Source organism: Manis pentadactyla, chromosome 3, assembly GCF_030020395.1.
Source record: "Manis pentadactyla isolate mManPen7 chromosome 3, mManPen7.hap1, whole genome shotgun sequence".
Lineage (NCBI taxonomy): Eukaryota > Metazoa > Chordata > Mammalia > Pholidota > Manidae > Manis > Manis pentadactyla.
The window spans coordinates 216,802,435-216,828,133 of NC_080021.1; the positions used below are offsets into that span (position 1 = coordinate 216,802,435).

The 25,699-nt window shown below is 44.5% G+C and overlaps 1 long non-coding RNA gene across 1 annotated transcript in view; it reads left to right on the top strand.

Moving 5' to 3' along the window:
* The window catches only part of LOC118926539 (uncharacterized), a 31,933-nt gene extending 7,499 nt beyond the window's left edge, over window positions 1-24,434 (top strand). Inside the window, exon 3 of the long non-coding RNA XR_005030509.2 lies at window positions 24,051-24,434. This is a non-coding gene — a long non-coding RNA (uncharacterized LOC118926539). The remainder of the gene's footprint in view (window positions 1-24,050) is intronic.
* Window positions 24,435-25,699: the final 1,265 nt, after the last annotated feature.

A 25,699-nucleotide genomic window follows, 5' to 3' on the forward strand; every position in this document is an offset into this window, starting at 1 on the left:
ATCTGCAAACGGGAACGTGAAGCCTAGGAGGTGCCCGCACGCCGGCAGTGAGGGGCCATCGGGTTCACCCCAGCCAGAGAGAACAAGGCAGGAGGCACCGAGGGCAGAGAGGGGCCCCGTCAGTGTCAGGGTCAGTGCAGTGGGACACACGAGGGGCCCGGGGCCCAGGTGGTCCGCAGGGCCTCCTGGAGCAAGGGGCACCTAAGCCGAGGTGTGGCAGGGGGTGGGAGAGCTGCGGCCCGGGTGTCAGAGGACCTGACCCGATGGCCTCTGTGGTCTGAGGCCAGCCGCGACCCCAGAGCCTCGGTGCCCCCACTGTATATTTATCCGTTTCCTTGTTTTCCTGGGTGTCTCCCCTTCCAGAATGCCAGCCCCGCGCAGGCAGGGATCTCTCTGTTTTGTTCTCTGCTGTGTCCTCAGTGCCCAGAACAGAGCTTGGGACGCAGCTGGTGTTCAGTAAATCTTGGTAGGATGGCTGGCTGGGTGGCTGGCTGGATATAATTTTTGTAATTTGGGGAAAGGTAATATATTTATCTAAGAAGAAAAACACAAAGAACAAAAGAGCGTGCACTCGTGACCAGTACCACTCCCAGTCCTGCCAGCCAGCAGATCCGCTGGGTCCCTCCCGGGAGCTGTCACACAGCCAACCTGTGAGTGCGCGCCTCAAGGGCTCACCTGTCCCCACCCCGCTTTCTTTCTTGGTACACATGGGGACACTGAACAGGCTGCTCTGCCCCTGGCAATATTCACCTAATACTGTACCTTGGAAATTTTCTGTATCAGTTCTCAGAAAGCAGACACTTTTTAAAAAATCATAAGTATTTCAATATGTATCTTTAAAAGAGGAGTCTTTTTTAAAGAGCTATAATCACAGTACTATGACTATATAACTGTAACTGTAACAGGTATTGTTATTTCACTGGAAAAAGAAACCACCTTCATGCCGCTCAGTATCTAGTCACTCAAAGTCAGGGTTCAAATTTCCAATGTAATGACTTGTCTTTTTTAATAACTTTTTTACAGTTTGTTTGAACCAGGCACTAAATTACAGACAGGCAACTGTGCTTGACTGACATGTCTCTTAAACCTCTTTTAATCTCCAGTTTCCCCTCCTCCCTGCCTCCTCGTATTTCTTGTTCGTCCCATAGTTTCCTGCAGTGTGGATTCTGTAGAGAGCAGCCCCGCGGTGCCATTTAGTGGGTTCTTTATTCCAGATCTGTCCTGTAGAATTTTCGGCAATGATTGTTGTGTATTGTATCTGTGCTATCCAACATATGTGGCTAGTGTGACAGAGGAACTGAATTCTTCCTTCTAATTTGAATTAATTTTTAAATAGCTTCATGTGACTAGTTAGTGCCTACTGTACTGACAGGGTAGATCTAGAGGCTTGATCAGAATTGGGTTTAAGTTTTTGGCAAGACTACCTATGGATGGGCTGTGCTGCATTCTTTTGGAAAGGAGGTCCGGCCACCTTTGGGGTGGCGTCATGGTCTGTGTTGTCCGCACATCCCTCAGGCAGGGTAGCCTTCCTGCTGCCTGCCTGCTCTTTCTGGAGTTTGAGGCTTCCCTCTCTTCCTGACTCTGGAGGGATCCTGGGGGTGCCAGGGTGCTGGAAGTGGCATTGTCCCTCTACATGTCCCATGATCGCTGGGGCAGGCAGCCCGCTCATCAGGAGGGAGGGAATAGTAGGAAAGAGGAGGTGGGGACAGAAACCAGGACTGAGCTCATCAGTGCCTGGATCCCTGGGGGAAAGTGGCTTCAAGTTCTTCCTCCACCCAGCAAACATGTACTGAGCACCAGGAACTGGGCTCTGTGCTAGGAGCCACCCATGAACGAGGCAGACCTCATCCCGACCCTCTAGGAGCTCATGGTCTAGTGGGGGGATGCATATGCAAGCACACGATTGACACATTGCTAGTCAGGGTGGTCAGTGCTAGGAAGGAGCAGTCCATGGTGCTATGGCAGTGTATGGAAAGGTGGTGGTCAAAGAAACCTTCCCTGGGGAGATGACACTGAAGCTGAGACTTCAAACATGAGAAGGAGTTAGCCAAGTGAAGAGAGGGGAAGAATGCTCGTGGCAGAGAAAACAGCACATGCAAAGGCCCTGAGGCACGTAGGAGAGGGTTGCTTTCAAGGAACTGCAAGAAAGTCTGAAACAGATGCTTTGTGCCATTGCTGGTCCCTTTGGGTTCCTCCTCTCCTCCAGCTCCTCCACCGTGAGGTTTGGTCAGTTTCCATCCTGTAGGCCATTTCTCCCTGTGCACAACAGCCCTTGGCTCACTGTTTCCTTGTAGGATCCATTTCCCAGCTCCTAACTCTGCCCGTGGCCCATCCCTCCTTACCCTTCATGTGAGTCGTGAGGCCCAGAGTGAGCCAAGGGGGGTCATCCTCAGAGTGTCATTCAGCATCCTTGGAGGACAGCTTGGGACAGCATAGCCCCATGCCCGAGCCCAGAGCATGCGTGAGGCTTGGCCGAGGTGGAGCCTTTTAGGGAAATGCCCACGAAAGACCATATGACTCGGGCTTGGAGCAGGGTTGGTCCTTAGCAGCTGCTTCTCCACTAGCCTGAAAGATTCTGAGTGCGCAGAGCCAGGCATCCCTTGTGGCCACAGGAATTCTAATTTCTTACCTGCAGAGTGTGGTTATCAGGGCTCTTGGGTGGTCACAGTGCTTGACTGCAAGGGAAATATGTTCATAAAATACTGCAGCCCAGAGAGCAGGGCTGCGTACCGGTAATCATAAATAATAGCTGCCACCTGGTGAGGGCCTCCTGGGTCCCAGGCACTGAGTCAGCTCCTTATGTGCATCATAATCCTGGGAGCCAAGTGATAGCAATGTCCTGATTTTATAGATGAGACTCTAGGGCTCAGAGAGGGTAAGTCACTTGCCTAAGGCCACACAGCCAGCATTAGAACTCAAGTCTTTCTGACCCCAGAGTCTGGGTGCATGTATGTGTGTATGTGTGCATGAGTGTGAGTGAGTGTGTGTGTGTGTTAAAATATACATAACATAGAATTTGCCATTTTAACCAATTTGAACTGTACAATTCAGTGGCTTTCATTACATCCACAGTGTTGTGTAACCACCACCACTGTCTATTTCGTCCCAAACAGAAACACTGTACCTATTAAGCAAAAGCTCATTTCCCTTAACCCCCAGCACCTGATAACCTCTAATTTTCTTTCTGTATCTATGAATTTGCGATTGTAGACATTGTACGTAAGTGGAATCATATGCTATTTGTCCTTTTGTGTCGGCTCATTTCACTTAGCACAGATTTTCAAGGTCCATCCTTGTTGAGGCCTGGATCAGTGCTTCATTCTTTTTTATGACTGAATAATATTTATCTGCGTGTGCATGTGTGTGTCTCACAGTTTTTAAATCCATTCATCTGTTGATGGACATTTGAGTTGTTTCCACCTTTTGGCAACTATGAATATTGTTTCTATGGATACTGGCATATCTGAAGGAGTCCCTGCTTTCAATTCTTTGGGGTATATGCCTAGGAGTGGAATTGCTGAGTCATATGTTTAACTTTCTAAGAAACTGCCAAATTGTTTTCCACCGCAGATGCACCATTTTACATTCCCAACATCAATATACAAGAGTTCTGATTTCCCTACGTCCTCACCAATGCTTGTCATTATCCATTTTTTAATCATAACTATCCTAGTGGGTATGAAGCAGTATCTCATTGTGGTTTTGATTTGCATTTCCTTCATGATTAGTGATGTTGAGCATCTTTTCATATGCTTACTGGCCACTTGCATATCTTCTTTGGGAAAATCTATTCAAGTCCTTTGGCCATTTTAAAATTGTGTTGCTTGTCTTTTTGTTGTTAAGTTGTAAGGGTCCCTTCTATATTCTAGAGATTAAACCCTCATCAGATATGTGATTTGCAAATACTTTCTTCTATTCTGTGGGTTGTCTTTTCACTCTCTTGTAGTATCCTTTGATGCAGAAGTTTTAATTTTAATGAAATCTGATTTATCTATTTTTTTCTTTTGTTGCCTATACTTTAGGTGTCATTTCAGGAGCCATTGAAAAATCCAAGGTCATACAGATTTTCTCTTGTATTTTCTTCTAAGAGTTTTATAGTTCGGGCTCTTAAATTTAGGTGTTTGCGTTATTTTGAGTTAACTTTTATAGATAGTGTATGGTAAAGGCCCACCTTCGTTCTTGTGCATGTGCATATCGTGTTTTCCCAGAACAATTTTGGAAAAGACTGTTCTTTCCCCATCAAATAGTCTTGGCACCCTTGTCAAAATCAATTGACCACAGATATGAGGGTTTACCTCTGGGCTCTCAATTCTATTCCATCGGTCTATGTGGTTAGCCTTATACCAGTACCTCCTGTAGCTTTGTAGTAAGTTTTGAAATCAGGAAGTGCAAGTCCTCCAACTTCGTTCTTTTTCAAGATTGTCTTGGCTATTCTGGGTCCCTTGAAATTCAGTATTAATTTTAGGATGGATATTTCCATTTCTGTAAAAACACCATTGAGATTTTGATAGAGATGGCTTTGAATTTGTATATTTCTTTGAGTATTGTCATCTTAACAATATGGTCTTCCAGTCCATGGGCACCACATGTCTTTCCATTTACCTAGGTCTCTTTCATTTCTTTCAGCAAACTTCTATAGTTTTCAGCATGTAGGTCTTATACTTCTCAGCTAAATTTATTCCTAAATATTCTATTCTTTTTCATGCTATTAATGTTTTCTTTCTTTCCTGTTTGGATTGTTAATTGCTAGTATATAGAAATACAGCTGGTGACTGTCTGTTGATGTCATGTCCTACAACTTTGTTGAATTCACTTATTAGCTCTAACAGTTTTGTGTGTGTGTATGTGGCTTCCTTGGAATTTTCTACACATTAAGACTGTGTTATCTGCAAGTGAGACATTTTTACCTCTTCCTTTCCCATTTGGATGCCTTCTTATTCTTGCCTAATTGCTCTGGCTAGAACTTCCAGTACAGTGTTGAGGAGAAGTGGCAAAGGCGTGTACTTGTCGTGTGTCTGCATCCCCCAGAGCCTGAGCTTCAACAGATGCTCGGCTCTCTCTGCTCATCCCACCTAATTTCTGGTTCAGGCAGGAGATTAAAGTGTGTTCTTCTATGCCAAAGTAACAGATGAAGGAGGGGAAGCCAGTCAGTCAGCCAGCCTCATGGGCTTGTGGTCGTTTATGCCCACACCTGGCTGCCCTGGTGGAGGAGTGAGAGATGGCAGTGGTCCCAGCTGTGGAGTGATGTCAGACTTTGGATAAGTGCCCCAAAGCCTTCACATTTGAAAGGTTTGGGTCACTGATGGCAGATGGCCAGGCAGCCTGACAAGCCCAGGGGAGCTGTTACGGAGTGGCCCTCTGGACTCCTGCCCTCCTTGGGCCATGTGTAGAGGAAACTCTTGACTGTGTTACTATAATATATTGTACAATCCACAGGAAATGAAGAGCAAAGGGTGGGATAAAATAAACAGTATTTCTAAAAAATAATTTCCTAGAAGAGACTCATGGACCAATGGAACAGAATAGAGATCCCAGATAGAAATCCACACATATATTGTCATTAATATATGATAAAGGAGCCATGAATACACAATGGTAAAAAGACAGCCTCTTCAATAGCTGGTGTTAGGAAACCTGGACAGCTACATGCAAGAGAATGAAACTGGATTACTGTCTAACTTGTACACAAAACTAAACTCAAAATGGATCAAGACCTAAATAAATGTAAGACATGAAACCATAAAGCTCTTAGAAGAAAATATAGGCAAAAATCTTCTGAACATAAGCATTAGGGTTTTTTTCCTGGACACAGCTCCTTGGGCAAGGGAAACAGAATAAAAAAATGAACAACTGGGACTGCATCAAACTAAAAAGCTTCTGTACAGCAGCAGAACAAAAAGGCATCCCATAGTATAGGAGAATATATTCGTAAATGATTTATATGATAAGTGGTTAACATCCAAAATATATAAAGAGCTCATATGCCTCAACACCAAAAACAAATAACCCAATTGAAAAATGGGTGGAGGACTTGAACAGACATTTCTCCAAAGAAGAAATAAAGATGCCAACAGGCACATGAAAAGATGCTCCACATCGCTAATCATCGGGGAATCGCAAATCAAAACCGTGAGGAGATATCACCTCCCACCAGCCAGAAGGGTCACCAGTCAGAAGACAGGAGACAAGTGCTGGCGAGGATGCAGAGAAAGGGGAGCCCTCCTGCACTGATGCTGGGAATGGAAATGGTGCAGACACTATGGAAAACGGTGTGGAGGTTCCTCAGAAAACTAAAAAGAGAAATACCACATGACCCAGTGATTCCACTTCTAGGAATTTACCCAAAGAAAACAAAATTCCTGATTCAAAAAGATATATGCACCCCTATATTTATTGCCACATTACTTACAGTAGCCAAGATATGGAAGCAACCTAAATGACCATCAATAGATGACTGGATAAATATGTGGTATATATACACGATGGAATATTATTCAGCCATTAAAAAAAAGGAATTCCTGCCTTTTGCTGCAACATGGATGAATCTAGAGGGTACAAGCTAGGAGGAGAAAGACAAATACCATATGATTTCACTTATCTGTGAAATATAAAACAAACAAAATAAACAAAATAGCAGTAGACTCATAGACACTGAGAAGTGACTGGTGGTCACCATGGGGGAGGGGCTGGGGTGGGGAGATAGGGAGGGGAAGAGGGATAAAGGGGCAGAAAAATTCTCAATCATAATATAAATTGGTCATGGGGATAGTAGTGCAGCATGGAGAACACAGCCAAGGATCCTGTAACATCTTCCTAGGTTGACAGTCACTGCACTAGGGGGTGAGGATTTAATAATGTGGATACCTGGTGACCCACCGTGCTGTATACTTGAAACCCATATAAGATTGTATATCAAAAACACTTCAGTAAAGAAAATAATAATTTGCATTTTATTTTTCTTACAGATTATACAAAAACCCATTGACTCTCAATTTTAAAGAGTACTAATACTATTTTAATATATTTCATTTTTTTAAAATCTTGGCTCAATACTTTGACAGATCTATTCCAAACAATGCAGCTCATTTCACCTTGGCCCTAACGTCCATGACAGCGGGAGAGACATGCCATCAAGACACGCAGATCTAAAAGGGAGTAGAGCTACCCGGTGTGACCAGCAAATCATGGCACGAGTTTTTTTGATTCCATCTACCAATTACCCAAAAGCTCTTGGTTACCTTTGGCTTGTCAACTTTTTTTTTTAACTCTACATTATGCAGAATTGTGAACATGTTCAGGAGTAGGGCAGTCGAATGAGCCTCCATCTAACCAGCCACCAGCCCCATCAACCCCCAGCCAAGCCTGCCCCATCCACTCCCTCCCTCCCACATTATTTTAGAGCAAACCCAAAACATGGGTGTCATTTCATCCACAAATAATTCTGTATGTAGCTCTTAAAGATAATGACCCTTCTTACAGTCAATGACTCTATGACATCTTACTTCACTGACAGTGACCGCGGTGGGGGTGGTGAGGACTGGACAGTATGGGTGAATGTTGAAACCGCTATGTTGTTTATGTGAAACCATCATAAGATTGTCCATCAATGATACTTCAGTTAAAAAAATAATAATAATGACCCTTCCTAAAAGACACACCACCACTAATACCACACCTAAAAATAGCAATTCCTTAAGATCACCCAGTAACAGCCTGTTCAAATGCTTTGCTGTCTCACAAATACAACTATACAAGATGATGATGAAAAATCAGGATCCAAATAAGGTCACAACATGGCTGGTTGACATGTTTTCTTTTTCATTGTGGTAAAATATACATAACTGGTTGATGTGGTTTTAAGTGGCTTTTAGTCTATAGGTCCCCCCTCTGTACCTATCGCGCCCTCTCTCTCCCTCTCTCTGTCTCTCTCTTCCTATTGTTAGTCTGCTGGGTGGCTATGACAGAATAGCACAGACTGGGCTGCTTCAAGCACAGACATTTATCTGCAGACAGTTCTGGAGGTTGGAAGTCCAAGATCCAAGGCCCTGTAGGGCTGGTGTCAGGTGAGGCTTCTCTTTCTGTCTTTCAGATAGCTGCCCCCTCCCCACATCCGTGCAGAGGAGGGCCCCACCCTATGACTTCATGTGACCTGAAGCCCCTCTAAAAAGGCCATGTCTCCAGACACAGTCACAGTGAATGTTCGGGCTTCTGCACATGCATTTTAGGGGGCCACGACTCAGTCCATGACACCTGCCTTTGCAATTTGCCAGAGAAAGGTGGTCATCTGTCCTGCAGTTTCCCCACTGTCAGATTGCACTGACCGCATGCCTCTAACAGTCTTTAGCATGTCCTGTCTGCTACTTTTCCTATATTGAGATTGCATTTAGAGGCTTCAATGAGACTCCGGTCTGATTTACGTGTGTGTGAGATTATGAGGAGGTGCTGTTTGATGGCATCAGGAGACACACATAGTGTCTGGCAGGCTCTCTTTTTTGTAAGATTAGCAAATGTTGATATTGAATATCTACTTTTGGCTAAAAAAGTTTCATCTTCCATGATGTCAACTCTGTGGCCCAGCAAACTAAAAAGGGGTCACATTTTTATGTTATTAACAAGTGGATCAAAAATCACTTAAATTCTTTGCTTGGAATATTTTTAAACAGGTTAGAAAATTCCATTCTGAGTTATTTAAGTTTGCAGACAGAGCTTTTATATGTGACCAAACCACGTAATACTAGAAATATCCCCAAATGTCCCTTTTTCATAACATCCTCTCCATAGCAAAAATGTGTCAAAAAGCAGTTTTGGTGCCACTCTTTGGTCAAATGCCCCTTTTGCCTTAAAGTTCAGCTAGTGTGTTTGTTTGTATGTTTATGTGTTTATGATGAAGTATCTGTTGAGAAGCACACTATTGATAGCTAGTTATCATTGAAAAGGCCAGTACCTTTGGAATATACAACTTTTCATAAAGGAAAATGCAAAACTCGTGTTCAAGTTAGAGTCCCTGTACACTCCTTGTCTTGAGACAACCAATCAACTTTCCTGTGGTGCAAAAATTATGGTCATTCCCCTCCGTGTTGAAAAGCATTAAATGATTCTACGGCTTTGAGAGCTCTGGCTTCACTTCCTCCTCAGAAATGATACACTGAGTGAATTTCATTTCGCTGGTGTCTCCATAACTGCGTCCCAGAATGCTCGTTATACTCCATCCAGTCCAAACCAGCTGCCCCTTCAGTGGTTAGACTCACACAGTGGGGTTTTGTTTTGTTTTTTCATGAATCATTGTTTTCGTTACATGAGTCACTTATTGGTGAGGCTCCCTTTTCTCTAGTTCATCTTTGCTTTAGAAACTCGCAAAAACTGAAAAGTCCTGCTTTGGACTTTTGTTTCTGAAGCAGAATCTAGTACATGCCGGAAGCAGAGATGTTGCCAGGCAGCTGCTTCTGGTGAGGCCTCTCCCTGCAAACTCGGTGAGACCTCAGCCTGGGTCAGAGAGCGTTCCTGACTCTGGACAAGAAAGAATTCTTGAATAGGTCAGACGAGTGTGAATAAAGAAAGAATCCATTAAAGCAAGAGTGGCAGGGAATGGCAGCTGCCGAGCAGGCAGCAGAGAGCAAGGAAGAACAGAAGGAGGAGAGGGAAGCCCACTGATCTCCTGCTCAGCATACAGCAGATCCCTTGCCAGTTCCTGAAGCCAGGGTCACCTGGCGTCCAGTGTCCACTTGAATCTATGTGGACTGGGAACTGAGCCCCCACCACCCCAGGATTTGGGGGAGCTGCAGAGCACTGGATGGAGTGAGATTATGTTCCGAGAACTTCCCAAAGGCAAAGAAAGGAGATTTCCAGGCAGGCTATTAAGGAGCATGATCTACAGCTGCGGTCCTGTCCCGGTCACCCAGGCGATGGGAACTTGCAAGCCCCAAACAGAGATTTCAGTAGTCGCTCCTTACTCGTCTGATGTAGGACAGAGAGAGACTTGTGCTTAAGTCTAGAAAATAAAATGAAGTAGCAAAGTAACAGAGACACTGACCACTGGAGGAGCACAGAGACAAAATGCAGTACATTAAGCAGTGAGAAGCCTTTAAGGTAGTAAGTACACACTCAGAGAAAGGGGCGTGTGGACACCCTCAGAGAGGGGCACACTCAGAAGCTTAGGATTCTGTCTTTTAAGGCTTTCAAGAGGGGGGCAAAGGACGGAGTGGGGGGTGGCACAGGATTGACACGTGGTCTCATGATTCCCCTCTCTGTGAGAGACAGTACGTCACCACCTACAGTCAGTCCTCTAGATAATTCTGTAAGATAAACTTAACACAAGGAATTTATTGATCCTGTTCTTCTCCAAGATAGCGGTTACTTACCCTCAAGCACTGGAAACCTGTCAGTCAGGACTGCTTGCCCAGGCTTAAGATAGTTGTTGGCTGATTACCTAAGAATGTGTTGGGATCCTTACCTCCCAACTCCCTGGTGTTTGAAATGAAATCTGAGCCTTAAGATGGAGTCCCTCCTGTTCTTACTACACTATTTATATCACAGCATTTTTCATCACAGGCAGGAAAAGTTCATCATGTTGCTTGTCCCATGGCCCTGCCCCACCTCCAAGACACGCTGAAACATCGTAGCATGCGTCTGACTGTGTGCGCTGGTGTATACTTTGTCCCAGTGTGTTCCTGAAACCATGCTTTCTGCCTGGCCTTGCAGTAATATTTGCTGATATGCAAACACATTTTAGCTCTTTGCCAGGGTGTTTTTTTTGTGTGACCGTTTTTACACTCTAGGCACTTTTACCATAGCAGAAAGAAGAAATGATTCCCAAGGGTACTTAAGTTTCTATTTTTGCTATTAAGAAACTCCAAAAAAATACTTCAAAATATTTATCGTTAAGTTTAAGGAAATTTTTGGAAGTACTGGACTGAGTATGACACAACTTTAAGCATTCGAGGAAAAACTGTAGAAGTTTGTCTGCACATTTTTATTCTTACATGTTTTGCAACTTATGACAACCTGATACTATACAACCTAGTGCCTGGAAGCCAGTCTATGCTCAAGGTCAGGTCCTTCATTTAAAGAGACTACCTATAAGTTCACAATTTCAAACGGCCGTCTGGGTTAATTCTGGGTTTTGGGAGAAGTGTTGGCTCTGACATCTTATTGTGTCTGTTCTTACCGTCACTACCACCTCCACCTCTTCTTCTTGCTGGAGGGCTTCATTACTCCTTTGCAGCTTTATTGAGGTATAATTGATGTACAACATTCTGCACATATTAAAAGGCAGCACTTGATCATTTGGGGCGCAGGTATACACCCAGGAAACGATCACCACATCAATATAGTATTTCCACCACCTTCACCTTCCTCAGACTCATTTTAATCCATCATTCCCTCCTGCCCACTCCCCCACCCTCAGGCAACCAATGACCTGTCACTACAAATCGGTTTGCACTTTCTAGAATTGCACCTAAGTTGAACCATCCATTGTTACTCTTTGTCTGGCTTCTTTCAGACTACTTGAGGTTCAGAAGTGTGGAGCGTCCCCACAGTTCTTCCCCTCACAGCCCCTCCTCCATCTTCAGAGGTCACTGCTCCAGCCTCTGCTCCCGAGTTGCACCTGTGACTCTGACCCTCCTGCTCTATAATCATACCCTCGCGATTACACTGAGCCCACCTGGGTAGCCCAGGGTGCCCTCCCATCTCAGATCCGTAACTTATCATAGCTGCAAGCTCTCATTTGTCATGTAAGGCGACACACTCACAGGTTCTGAGGATCAGGACATGTTTAGGGAGCTATTCTGTCTGTCACGGATGCTATGAACATTTGTGTGTAAAGTATTTGTGTAGACACATGCTTGCATTTACCTAGAAGCAGAGTAGTTGGGCCCTAGGTTAAGTATGTGTGTATCATTTCAAGAAGCTGCTAAATTGATCTCCAAAGTGGTTGTGCCATTTCACACTCCCACCAGCGGTGTCTGAGTTCCAGTTGGTCTGGAACAGTCAAGTTGTTTTTTGGGTTGTTCTGTTTTTTAAATAGTTTTACTTATATGCCAGGTACCGACTTCAGCAAAAATACAGAGCTCACTGCTTCCACCTAAATTATCCTGTTATCTTAGCCACCTCTTCCCACAGCGTTTCTCTCCCAACCCTAGAGAGACGTAATCAGAGACGGAGGCAGCTTTACTGGTAATAGACCTTATGCTGAAGCACAGCTCCAGGGAGCTGGTATCGTCAGTACTAGACACCCCGGGAAACCTGGGGCAGCCAGGTCCTCAGATCATTGTGCTCCATTACCGTCATGACCCCAGAATATTCACTCAACTGAAAGCTCGACTCTAGTCACTCTGGGACCTTCACGTGGCACAGCTGAATCCTGTGCACTACTGAATCCTCAAATTCACCTCCTGGGACAGTCCCTCCCTGCTGGGCTTAATTTGCATATCCCTAGTAACTAATGATGTTGAGCATCTTTTTCGTGTGCTTATTTGCCATCCATATGTCTTCTTTGATGAAGTGTTTGTCCAAATCTTTTGCCCACTTAAAAAATTGAATTATCTTAATATTATTGAAGTGTAAATGTTCTTTATGTATTTTAGATACATGTTCTTTATTGGATATGTATTTTGCAAACATTCTCTCCCAGTCTGTGGCTTGCTTTTTCCTTTGACAAAATTCAACATCCACTCGTAATTAAAAAAACAAAACAAAATGAAAACAATTCTCAGTAAACTAGGAATAGGGAACCTCGTCAACCTGAATAAAGATCATCCACAAATATCCTTCAGCTAACATCACACTTAATGTTGAAACAGTGAATGCTTTTCCCTTAAGATCAAGAACAAGGCAGGGAGGTCTGCTCTTATCAATGCACTAATATAAATAAATAAAAGTCCTGTAGATGGGAAAAGAAGACATAAAACTGTCTCTCTTGAAAACTGCATGATCATCTACATAGAAAATCCCAAAGAATCTACAAGGAAATTACTAGAATAAGTGAATTTAGCAAGATCACAAAATATAAGGTCATTATACAAGTCAGTTGTATTTCTATATATTACCTGTATTTGTCATCTCTTTCTGCATAACAAATTATTTCAAAATTTAGCTTCCTAAAATAATAAATTTAGTGTCTCACACAGCTTCTGTGGTTCCAGAGTTCAGAACTGGCTGAAATGGGACTCAGCATCGCTCAAGTGGTTTCAGTCAAAATGTTGGCTGGGGCTGTGTCATCCGACGGCTTGACTGGGCCTGGAGAATCTGCTTCCAGGGCGGCTCACCCAAGTAGCTGGCAAGTGGGTGCTGGCTGTTGGCAGGAGGCTCAGGCCCCTGCCATATGGCCCTCTCCATAAGGCTGCTTGAGTGTCCTCACAACCAAGAGAGAGCAAGGAAGACGCTAAAATGTTTTATGATCTAACCTCAGAAGTCAAAACTCATCATTTCTGTGGTATCCTATTAGCTGCATGTGAGTTGGTCCTGTGGTGTGTCAGGGAACTACAAGAGGGAACGAATACCGGCAGGAGTCACTAGGGCCTTCATAGGGGCTTGCTACTATACTAGCCCTTGAGCAACTGGACACCAACATTTTAAGAAGTACTGTGAACAACAGCACCAAATAACCATGAAGTATTTATATATAACTAAGAAAATAAACATACTGATATCCAGTGGAATTTTGCCGCTTATTAGCTATACTCATGCAAAAGATGAATTTTTTGCATTTTTTTAACAAAGGAAAGAATTCCTCTGTATAAAAAATGAAACTTTTAAGACTCAACCCCAGGGCCTATTCTATGACAACACTGGGATTGAAATGCTGAACTTCAGCTTTACTTCCTACTAAAGTTCTTTACATTACGTGTGGATTTCAGAAATGGCTTTTCACCTCGCCCGGGTGAGAGGGGGCCCTTACTGCTCTCTGACCTGGGACAAGTTTCTTCTTCCTCATAGCGGTGTAATAATGTGACTCCCTCAGTCGGTTCTTTACCTGTCTGAAGGCGTTTATTACCCACTCCGTGAAACTTCTGATTGCAAAGGATTTCGGATTACCAAATGCTAGGGCAGAAATGGGAAGTATGTGCTTTGGTCTAAATTTGGCCCACTGCCTGTTTTTGTAAATAAAGTTTTTTGGGAGCACAGCCACAGTCATTTGTTTATTATTTATCGTCTATAGTTGCCTTCATGCTAGAATAGCAGAGATAAGTAGTGGCAACAAACACCACTTGGCACTCAAAGTCTTAAAATATTAACTATCTGGCCCTTTTTTTCCCTAACCCCTGAAGGCTAGAGTAATTTAGCCTTTTGTAAAAAGGAATCTCCAACTTTTATTGTGAGGAATACTTGCCAGGTGACTAGGAGGTAAGTACTCATGTAAATGGCCCATCTGCTGGTCAGTCTTCTAGGCCATCAACCTTCAAATCATATTCTTAACCGGAAATAAAGGGCAAAAAAGATCTCTGGGGACAAGAAATCAGTCACTAAGACTTTATGCTAAATTTTGTCTTTTAAAAATGCAATCCATAATAAACTTACTTGGTTTCTTAGCCCAGAACGTTTTATCTACCACATGTTGGTGTGAGGGTAGAGAGTAGGGTTGGAGAAAGGTATTTGAGACAGACCATGGCCACAGGTCTGGCAGCCTGATAGTAAAGTAATAGTAATCCAAAGAATGAGACAGAATTCTATTAAAGTACAGGGTGATAATACCAATACTAGTGCTCAACTATCAAGAAAGGGTTAACTACATCCAAGATTCTGTTTAAAAGTAGTTTTAAAAAATTAAGATTGCTCTTTAAAACACACAAAAACTTTAGAACATAAAGGTTTCACTTTGGTTATCTGGAAAACTAACTTATGGGGAATAACTAGTATTATTCTTGAGGTATTTTTTCAAAAGGCTTATTGCATTCACAATCCTGCTGTAACTTACTACCTATTAACTAATGGCCAGGATGGATAGAGTTCATGGTATTAAAACCTTTACATTATATAGTATTTTCCACTCATTACTATCAACAGCCTTCTTACTGGATCCATTTTGAGAAAGTAAATGTTATTTTAACTTCATAGAAGTTACACAAGATGTGCTATGGTGTAAGTGCTAATCATTCTTTGCCAGCACACATCCATGTGCCATCATGGGGAAGCAGGTTTGATTGGAAGGGGAAGATGTGTGTGGTAAACTGCCTAAGTTCAAGTCCTAGCTATGTCATTTGCCAGCTGGGCAAACTGCTATACTTCTCTAGCTGTCCCTTTCTTTACTTCTAAAGTGGGAGTAATAATAGTATCTGCTTCACCAAATTGTTGTAAGGATTTAATAAACGATTGCAGATAAAGCACTTGCAAAGTGCCCAGATGCAAACTGAGAGAGTAGTAGCTACTAATATTTCAGCATGTTGCCCCCTGCTGATTCTGAAGAATACATGAACTTTTACTTAACACCTTGACCTAAGTAAAAATTCAGGGTCATTTTTGGGTAGTCCTATATTGACAGAACAATCTTGTGTGTTTTTACCTCCCTAGATAGTTGAAGTGATCTGGAATGCTCTTAATGACCTGACTTGGGAGTATTTTCAAGACAACTCCTAAGGCAGAATGCTGCTCAAGTGGTCTTATTTCTATCTCATATAGTTCCCCTTTATATGCATAACCCTTGCTGTTTCCATGGGTTCCTTGGTGGTACTATCACGAAGCTGACTGACTTAGCGGACTTCATCTTTTATTATATTATGTCCTTTTAATGCTATGTTGCCCAGGTGCAACAAGCCAAGCGCAGTCTTTGCAAGGATTTTCATTAGACAAGAAGTGAACTTCAGTGTATTACCTCTGGTAACTTGGAAATTTTGCCCAATTTTCAGGCTATTGCTACTGCCACCTCCTGTCCTTATCAGACTGCAGGTACACTGAGAGCAACTGAGACCTTCAAGTCAGCCTGCAGAAAACCTCTCAAAAAGTGAATCCGATCTCTCCTGGGCCTCAGATATCGCACAGGTAACAAATCTTGAACCAGAAAAATATTTCACTGTTTGCCAGTCTTCCATTTAACTTAACTTCATGCTAATATTTGCAGATAAGCTCATTCACATAGATATATATTTTTTCTTCTACAAAGACAATTCCGTCTGAGACAGGGTTTTTATGCCCCCAAGTGAGAGAGCTTCAGACATAAGTTGCACAGATTTCCGTAGTCACATTTCTCCCGTATCCTACTCTGTTGACCGTATGTCTTCAATTTCCCCACCTGGCTCTTGAGCTTATAGGCTGAGAGAACCCGCTGTCAGCAGTTAGCTTTTCGAGTTTTTTTTTGTTTCCCAGTTCCCTTGCTCATAAACCTCTGCAAGAGGGTCATTCCTCTGCCGTAGAAGTTCCACCTGCCCGATCAAACTCTATTTCCTGTAACTGCTCTTCAAGGGCCGTGTTCATCTGCTTGAGCACAAGCCCTCCCGTCCTGGGTTCCGAACGGTAATATCTTCCCAGGCTCAGCGGCAACCTGGGAACCTTGCAGGGGTGTCAGACCACCACTCGTTGCTTCCTGGCGATCTCCATCACCAGGGTTTTCGCCGGCATATCGGCCAGTCCTTCCCGAGAAAGCAGCCACCATCCCGCCTCGCCTGAGGCCCAGGGCTCTCGTGGCCCGTCGGTCGTAGGGCGGCACCGCCTGACCAGCATTCCAAGCCCCCGGGACGCTGGCCTGGATCCACCTGGCCCAATGGCTAGCAGCGGGAGCATAGCGTAAGCCGCGGCGCAAGCCGACTCCTTGAGGCGCAGCTTGGTGACGTACTACATGGCAACCCCCCACAGCATGTCGGCCAATCGAGGCTGGCCACTGGGCGAGAGACGGCAACTCTGCTCAATAGCATCCCTTCTACAACTAGAGGCTCGCCCAGTAGCAAAGGTGAATCAGCCAATGATGCCTACAGAAGAAACAAGGAAGGCGGGGAAACAGGAAGGGGTGTGGCCACGATCCCCGCCTGTCACTCTGCGAGGTAGGCGTTCTATGCATGCGTGAGGGAGCCTGGGGCATTGGGCGGAGGCGGACCTGCTGTGGGTGTACCTCGGCCGATCGTTCTTCGCGTCTTTTAAAACCGTTCGTCCGCACTGTGAGAGCTAGTTTAATTAAAACTGAACATACCATACTAGTCCACTTATCCAAGCACAGCCGATGACACCTATTTATGTCTATTCTGAAAAAAATTAAGCGTATTAAATTTTACTAATGTGTATTATATAGACTGATCCTCAAGTGTGTGAAGGCGCCAGGGTCAATCCGAGCAATTCCTATGAGTAACGTTTAGTATCGCTCAGACTTCTTTTTTGAAGAATAAAGATAAGCACAAATAGGATCATATTTCCCTCTCGCACCCGAGGGAAACAGTTTGCATCCTCCCCAGGCACTAGTGCCTGACTTCGGAGACTCTGCCCTCCAGCAATTGCTTTGTTGTCTGGAGAGAGGCAGGAACCGGGCAGATGTGTACATAGACTCTGGAGACAGACTGCCTGGGCTGGCGTCCTGTCTCTGCTGAACGATCTCAGCCAAGTCACTCAAAGCCTCTCTGCAATTTCCTCATCTTTAAAATCAGGGTATTAATAGCATCTGTCTCATAGGGATCTTGTGAGGATCAAAGGAGTTCGTACGAAATTGCTTACAGCAATGCCTAACCCCAAATCAGCGCTTAAACTGTGATAATGATGTTGAGGAGGGTGGGTATAGTCTCAGAACAGGTGGGGCCCACTAGTGTTACCTGTCCTTACTCTTTTTTATTTACTTTTATTTATTTATTTTTTCAGTATGGCTTTTTTAAAATATCATTAATGTACAATTATTTGAACAACATTATGGTTACTTAGACTCCCCCTATTATCAAGTCCCCCCCACATACCCCATTACAGTCACTGTCTATCAGCATAGTAAGATGCTATAGAATCACTACTTATCTTCTCTGTATATATTGCCTTTCCTGTGTCCCCCCTCCGCTACATTATGTGTGCTAATCGTAATGCCCTGTTTTCCCCCTTATCCCTCCCTTCCCACCCATCCTCCCCAGTCCCTTTCCCTTTGGTAACTGTCAGTCCATTCTTGGGTTCTGTGAGTCTGCTGCTGTTTTGTTCCTTCAGTTTTTGCTTTGTTCTTATGCTCCACAGATGTGTCCTTACTCCTTTTTAAAGACAGGCTTTGAGTCAAAAACAGCAGGTTCCACACTGATTCTCTAAGAATTAGCCTTTCACCTCGTAAGACTTACTTAAGGTTTCTGAGCCTCGGTTTCCTCTTCTGTAAATGAGAACTGAAGTAAGGATAAATGATAGCATATGTATAACTTACTTAGCATAGTGTCTGACATTTAGTAGATTCTCAGTAAATAAGAGCTGTGACAGATACTAACGTGTGTTCAGCTCTCCCCATTTCCTCCATGGCATTTCACTAGACTATACACTAACCAGCCTCCCATGCAGTTTAGTCAGGGCCACATACTGAGTTCTAGCCAGTGGAAGATGGGCACAAAGGATGTGCACACTCCCAGGCCTGCCTTCCTCTCAGTGTCCTTCTCTACACAACTGGGAGTGACAGTGGAACCAGAAGATGGAAGATTCCTGAATCCCTGCAGCACTGCTTGGAACAGAGTGGCTCAACCAGGACAATCCACTGGGGAGAGAAACAAAAAATAAACTTGCGTTGTGATGCACTTCTGAAATGCTGGGGGTGTTTGCCATACCTGTTAGTCAGTCTAGTACTGAATAATGTCTATTATTGCCATGCTATTTTTTTTTAACTTTTATCCATTAGCACTGCTATCTTAGTTGCCACAAGATTGATTTCCTTTCTGAGGGTGTGTTGTTTTCTGAGGGCATTTTATATGTATGTCTCAACAGGATTGTAAGCCTCCCTTGAGCTGTTTCTTTTGTGTTCTCTCACCCCATACCCACAGAGCCCCGCTCATCCAGTGAAGCCTGTGGGATGACAGAAGGGTTCAGAGTATGGGTGGGTGCAAAGGTTGTTTCCTACTTTATTGCTATCTTGTCCCCCTTATTTTCCTCTTCTCCTCTCCTTTCTGATGACTTCCTTTGTTCATTCATTCACTCACTGATTTAGCAAATAGTTCTTGAACTCCCATTGTGTGCCAGGCACCGCACAAGGCTGCAGGTAGAGCAGTGAATGTGCAAACCATCTCACTCCAGATGATCTTACCGTCTGATGGACAAGTAAGACACAAACAGTATTTTCAGGGTAAAACACTGGCCCGTCAGCTCCATGGGCATCCTCTCTGTCCTGTAAGCGAGAGCACCCCTGATCCTGATATTGAGAAGTGAAGGGAGGAAAGCCTGGTGCTTTGGAGTGGGAGGTGGGCACCAACAAGGGTCTTAAAGGAAGTGCTATCCAGGCCTGAGGGTTGAGTAGGAGTCACGCGGGCATGGGGGAAGTTCCGGGCAGAGGGACCAGTCAGTACCAAGGCGGGAGAAAGCTGTGACCCAGGAAAGGGAGGAGATGAGAGGTGAGGCTGTAGGAGGCCAGACTGTATTCTAGAAAGCCGAGGAACTTAGCCTGAGACACTAATGAAGACCTGGCAAGCCTGGCAGCTGCTGTTTCACTGGTTAAACCCTCCCCTGAAAGGACAGGAATAACCACAGGAGCGGTTCAGCCCAGTCTCTCAGGGCTGGAGCAGGGGACAAGCACCTGGGAAAAGCCACTGCTTGTCGCTCTGGAAGAACTTCTGCAGGTGTGGACCCTGACCTGTGGGGACACAGCCCCGGAAGCCTAATGGTCTCATTATTCTTGCTGCATTTTAGACTCCACACCTGGGCCCCACTGGCATGCCATCCCCCTTCTGGCTATTGTTTGTACCTGGTCCTCCACTGGGATGATGCAGACCTGTACACCCAGCCCTCATGAGAAGGGGCTTGCTGTAATCACCCCCAGCCATTCTGCATACACCTTCTTTAGACCAGCCTTGCAATTAATTAGCAGCTAACCCACTGGCCCCGGCAAATAGGACAGAGTATATCTTCATCCAGTTTGTTAGCTGGGAAGTGAACAATAGATTCATGTAGGCAGCTTAATTACTCAAACTTTTTTACAAAATGTCCTTAAAATTCCCTTTTGATTATTTTCTTCTATTTTTTTTTTCTTGATCTAACCCTTGACCAAAGATTTTGCCACCAAACAGATTCATTATGGCCCAGTGGTTAAGAGTACAAGCTTTGAAGTCAGACAAAACTGGGTGTGACTCCTGGATCTGGTGGTCACTAACTGTCTGAACTTGCTTTTTTCATCTGTAAAACGCAGATGCCAGATTCAATGAATGTAAAATGTTTAGCACATTGCCTGGCACTCAGTAAGCATGGAAGAAGGAAGCCACTATTCCATATTCAAAAAAAATGCTATTGAGCTCCTACTATGAGTCATGTGCTCAGTAACTAACTCAAAGTGAGCCTTCTCCTTTTGGGTGGGGATATCTGTTCTCCATTTAAATTACCATGAAGGAAATAAGCTTAGGTAGTTTTCAAAGTATGGTCTGCAGATCCCTGGGGTTCCCTGGGTCAAAACCTTTTCACTGTGAGAACATTTGCACTGATGGTGCAGAAACAGTGGTGGGTAAAACTGTTGGTGCTTTACCAGGAAACAGGGCAGTGGCTGGAAGCTGTCCTAGTGGCCTGTGGATAAAGTGAAGGTTCCTATGGCCGGCATCCTCACCTGAACCTAAACTACTTGATGATGTAACTGGCCTGCTGATAGGCTACTGCTTCCACACCTGTAGGCAATTAGCTATTATTGACTGAGTCACTATATAAAGAGCTCTGCCCAGGGCTCTGGGTGGAGGCGGAGACAAGGAGGATTACAGACCTGCAGATTGTTGGATACAGACGGAATTCTAGTGCTTCACCTATCGCTGGAAGAACAAACCAGGTAATAAACCCTTTCACCCCCAAGAACATTCCATTGTCATTCCTCAGTCTCACTGAATCTGTAGTGAACTTGCCTGGGGCTGAAACCCATTGGCCAGACATGGCCATTGCATTCTTTACCGTCATGTTCTCACAGAAAAAATAAAGGCCAGTTCTACTTTAGAATGTTCTTGATGAAGCAGTAAAAATAATTTTATTAAATCTCAACCTTGAAGACATGCTTTTTGTAGTATTTTGTCTGACAAAGTAGGGAGCACTCAAAAAGTACTTTTCTGCTGTGCAGCGCAGGGGTTGTCCCCAAGAAAGGCATCTGACTGATGCTCGAAAGGGTTGAGTTACCAGTTGAACTAGCTCCTTTTCAGGGCCCACCATTTTTATCTGACAAACTAACTATGGTTATTCAGACAGGGCAGACGTTCTTTTCCAAAGTGAATAAAGGGAGCCTCTCATTTCCAGGAAAGCAACTGCCAGGATTTGTTGCCAAGGCTAAAATTTGAAATTTCATGCAAAAGTTGGAATTTTGGAAAACTTGTATCAGCCACTGTGAGCTTGACAGTTTCCCAATTAGTTTCTGAGAGTGGTAGTGATATTAACCGAAGTGATTTTTAAGTATTGTAAAATTAAATGTGTCAACATTTGGAAGCTCTGCGTGACTCAGTGAATTGGTATTTTCCAGATGACCAATGCATGATGTTACAAAATCATGTATTAGTAAAGGATCCATGGAAAGTGAAAGATAGATTTTAAGTTAATGGACTGTGGAGAAAGTGATGGTTCCTATGGCATGAAAAGGGGTTCTAATGTCAAAAAGGTTTAGAGCTGCTGATCTAGGATCTTTATGTCATAAACTGTTCAGATACTTCATGAATAATGTCATCTAAGTCTTAGGCAAGCCACTCCATTACTGCTCTCAGGGAGCCCAAAGCCTCTGGTTTATCAAAATAGGCTTGTCCTTCCCTCAGGGTGTTTTTCCTCCCAGGGTCTCCTGTTCATTTCCAGGACCTGCCATCAGCTGGACCGGCAACCTGCCAGCGTTGTTGGTAGGTATCGGAGCCCCCTTGCCGATCCAGGAGTCTCTTCAGATGCCACACGGGGAAGAGCCCCTGGCTTTACCTGCCGCATCTCACCTTGGACTCAGACAACCGAGCCTTTCAGAAATAGAAAAGTTGTGTCTCTTCCCTAAAATTTAAATATCACCTGAAAGTCTGGAATCTAAATGCTACATGTGTGAACAAGGATGTAACACAACTGACCGAGAGCCCAGACACAGTGCCATTTCAAATCAGGTTATTTTTTGTTGTGGTAAAATACAACGTAACATCAAATGTACCATTTTAACTACTTTTAAATACAATGCAGTGACATTTAGAACATTCACAATGTTGTGCAACCATCCCCTGTATCTCGGTCCAGAATACTTTGTTCCATCATCCCGAAAGGAAATCCCATACCTCACAGGCAGTCATTCTCCACCCCCCGCTTCTCCCAGCACCCGGTGAACACTAGCCTGTCTTTTATGGGTTTGCCTGTGCTGGATATTTCGTATAAATGGAATCATACAATATGTGGCCTTTTGTATCTGGCTTCTCTCTCTTAGCATGATGCTTCCAAGGTTCATCCATGTCATAGCATGTAACAGTGGTTACCCTCATCCATTTTAGTGGTTAAATAATATTTAACTATGGAACTACCACATTTTGTGTGCCCAGTGTCACTTGATGGACGTTTATTTGGGTTATTTTCACCTTTTGGCTGTTGTGAATAATGCTCCTATGAACATTCATGTGTAAGTTTTTGGCCATCTGTCTTCAATTCTTTTAGGTCTATACCTGTGAGTGGAGTTGCTCGGTCATATGACAATTCTATGTCTAACTATTTGAGGAACCACTAAACTATTTTCTACAGCAGCTGCACCAACTTTACATTCCCACCAGCAATATATAAATGAGTGTTCCAGCTTCTGTATATCCTTGCCAACCCTTGTTATTTTCCATTTTTTGAACTGTAGGCATCCTAGTGGTTATGAAATTATATCTCACTGTGGTTTTGATTTGTATTTTCCTGGTAGCTAATGATGTCAACCACTCAGGTGCTTGTTGACCATTTGTATATCTTCTTTGGAGAAATGTCTGTTCAAGTGCTTTGCCCACCTCTTCATTGGGTTGTCTTTTTGTTGTTGCTCTGTAAGTGTTCTTTATATATTCTGGCTCTTAGACCCTCATCAGTATATTGTTTGCAAATATTTTCTCCCATTCTGTGGGTTGTTTTCCTCCTTTCTTAATATCCAGTTAGATTTTGAGATTTGTTATTTCTCCAGTACCTACATTCCTGGGATACTGGTCCCCGAAGGCAAGTCCTGCTTTCTCAGTTCTCCTGCCAGTGACCATCCTGTCCCCTAGCTTCAGCCTGCCGCCTCCACCTCCACCTCCCATGTCAGCTCCACCAGTTGGCATGGCTTCCTGGGGCTCCATGTTGAACAGGATGCTGGCGTGGCTCACGGGAAAGGAGGACATGATTTTCAGGGATTCTGCCGTGTGTGCAGAAAGGGAGTGGGTGGCCCCACCTTCCTGATGTTGCCACCGCTGTCCTTTATGTGGGAGCCTGCATAGACAGGTGGCTCTTCTCTTTCCTTTCCTTCTCAAATCCCTTCTCTCAATTTTTTAAAAATCTGCTTTCACTCTGCTGATGTTGCCGAGTTTTAAATCTTATCCTCAATTTTTTTATCCCTAGTCTCGGCTCCCTTCCTCTTTGCCTCCTCCACCCCCAGTGTCTATCCCCTTGGCAGAAAATGGAGGGCAATTTGGGAAGAATCAGGTGTGATGCGAAGAGAAGGTGCCAGGGCTCTGTGCCCTGGACTCCTCTTGTCACTGAGCCCCTCAGAGGAGATTGCTTTTAGTCTCTGAGACTCAGATGCCGCCCACCCTGGTGTGAGCGCCAAGGTCTGTGTGGGGGCCCCTACTGCCTGTTCAGCCCCAAGTGATATATTTTTATCTCAAGGCTCCCGTCCGTGCTGGAATGCATGTTTCCTGGGATGGGGCCACTTTTCCGCCCATGGTCCCCTCTCAGTGCCCAGATGCTTCCATCTCCAGGCTTTTGTTCAAGCTGGTCCCTCCATCTGGAATGTTCTTCCCAGTCTCCTCTGATTAAACTCCCCTCTGCCTTCACAGTCTGGCATCAAAGGCACCTGCATCAGAAGGCGCTCCATCTCCGCAGCTGGAATCAATTTCTCCCTGGACTAGTTATTACTCTTTCCCTCCACTGGTTAAGATGACCACATTTTCTGAACTGAAATTGGGATTCATGCTCTCTCATTAGTACAACTGCTCTTTGGAGAACAGGTGCAGAGAATATGAAAGCAGGCTCAACCAGGAATCCTGGAACATACGATCACTACACAAGTTGTAGGCCTCACGTTCCCAGATCACACTGCAAGTTAGCTGTGGGCATATCCACCACTGTCCTTCTGCAGTTCTGGGGCAGGAGGAAGCACTGGACCAGGTCAGGACCAGGCTCCAATGATTCAGACCATCTCAGCCCCATGCCTCGTGGGTGGTAATACTTTAATAAATCACAGTTTTTATTTTATTGTGTTTGCTTGTTTGTTTGTTTCTAATGCACCTTACCTTGGGAGTATCTTGAGCATAGCACTCTGAGAAATAACAAGTTATTTTAAGCCAGTAAGTTTAGGGGCTGTTTGTTACACAGCCATCGACTGACAAGGGAAGCTCTGATGTATCTGAGAGATATAAGCGATAACAGTAGTTACCAACGCAAGCTGAGTGCCTGCTACATGCCAACTTGTGCTGGCAGCCAGTATACACAATCTTGTTCAATTCTCACAGCAAACCCCTTCTCCAATCTTCAGAGGCTCCGAGAATTATAGTCACTTGTCTAGAGACGCACAGTAAATGAGGACAGAGACAGAATTCACCTTAGGTCTGTCTGACTCCAAATCCTGCACTCTTAACCATGGCTCCATGGCAGGGGCACTTCTGGGGGAAGCACAGAGACCCAGTGCCTGCCTCTGGGTTTAGCTTGGACAGGCCCCACTGAGAAGGTGAGCCGAGGTGAGCTGGCTGGGCTTCTGTGCGTTGTGGAGCCAGCAGACAGTGTAGACGGCCGTGGTGTGGGCGGCACTCAGGCTCAGAGTGGCTGAAGAGCGGCTTGGCCTTGAAGCCAGACAGAGGCCATACGAGAGGCCTCCAGGGCTGGCCCAGGCTCTGCACTTGGGCCAGCTCTGTAAAGGCCAACTCTGTGTTTGTGTTCTCAGTGTCAACGTGTCCCACACTTCCCTTCCCTGCAGTGGGACCTGATTTGCCGGAGCTTTCCGGGGTTCTTTCAGAAAAGGTCTCCTAACCCCACTTGTGGGATGAGCATCTGGCAGCCCGCAGTGATGGGGGAAGGGCCTGGAGCCTCCACTTACTGATCTGTAAAATGGAGGTGATGATAGCCTCTAACTCACAAAATCATGTTGAGTGGCTGTGATATCCAGAAAGTGCTGCCAGCACAGCCAGCCCCACAGGTGGACACTCTCTCTTCCAGCCCTTCTCCTCTGTCACCAGCTCCCTGCCTGCATGAACCCATCTGCTTTTTAGTTTTTGCACCTGAAAGTGCTCAATAAATGGTAATTGTTAATAATGGAAGGATGAAAGGAACCCAGCAAAGACTTTGACTAACGGGAGCTCTCCTGCTTCCTTTGGAGGCCAGGACTGAACACAGCACCACCAGGGGTCAAATTCCTTCTCTGAGTCTCAGATTCTCTCTCCCTTCATTTTGTTCTTCTTTCATTCCATAAGTTCTCTTGAAGCACTTACAC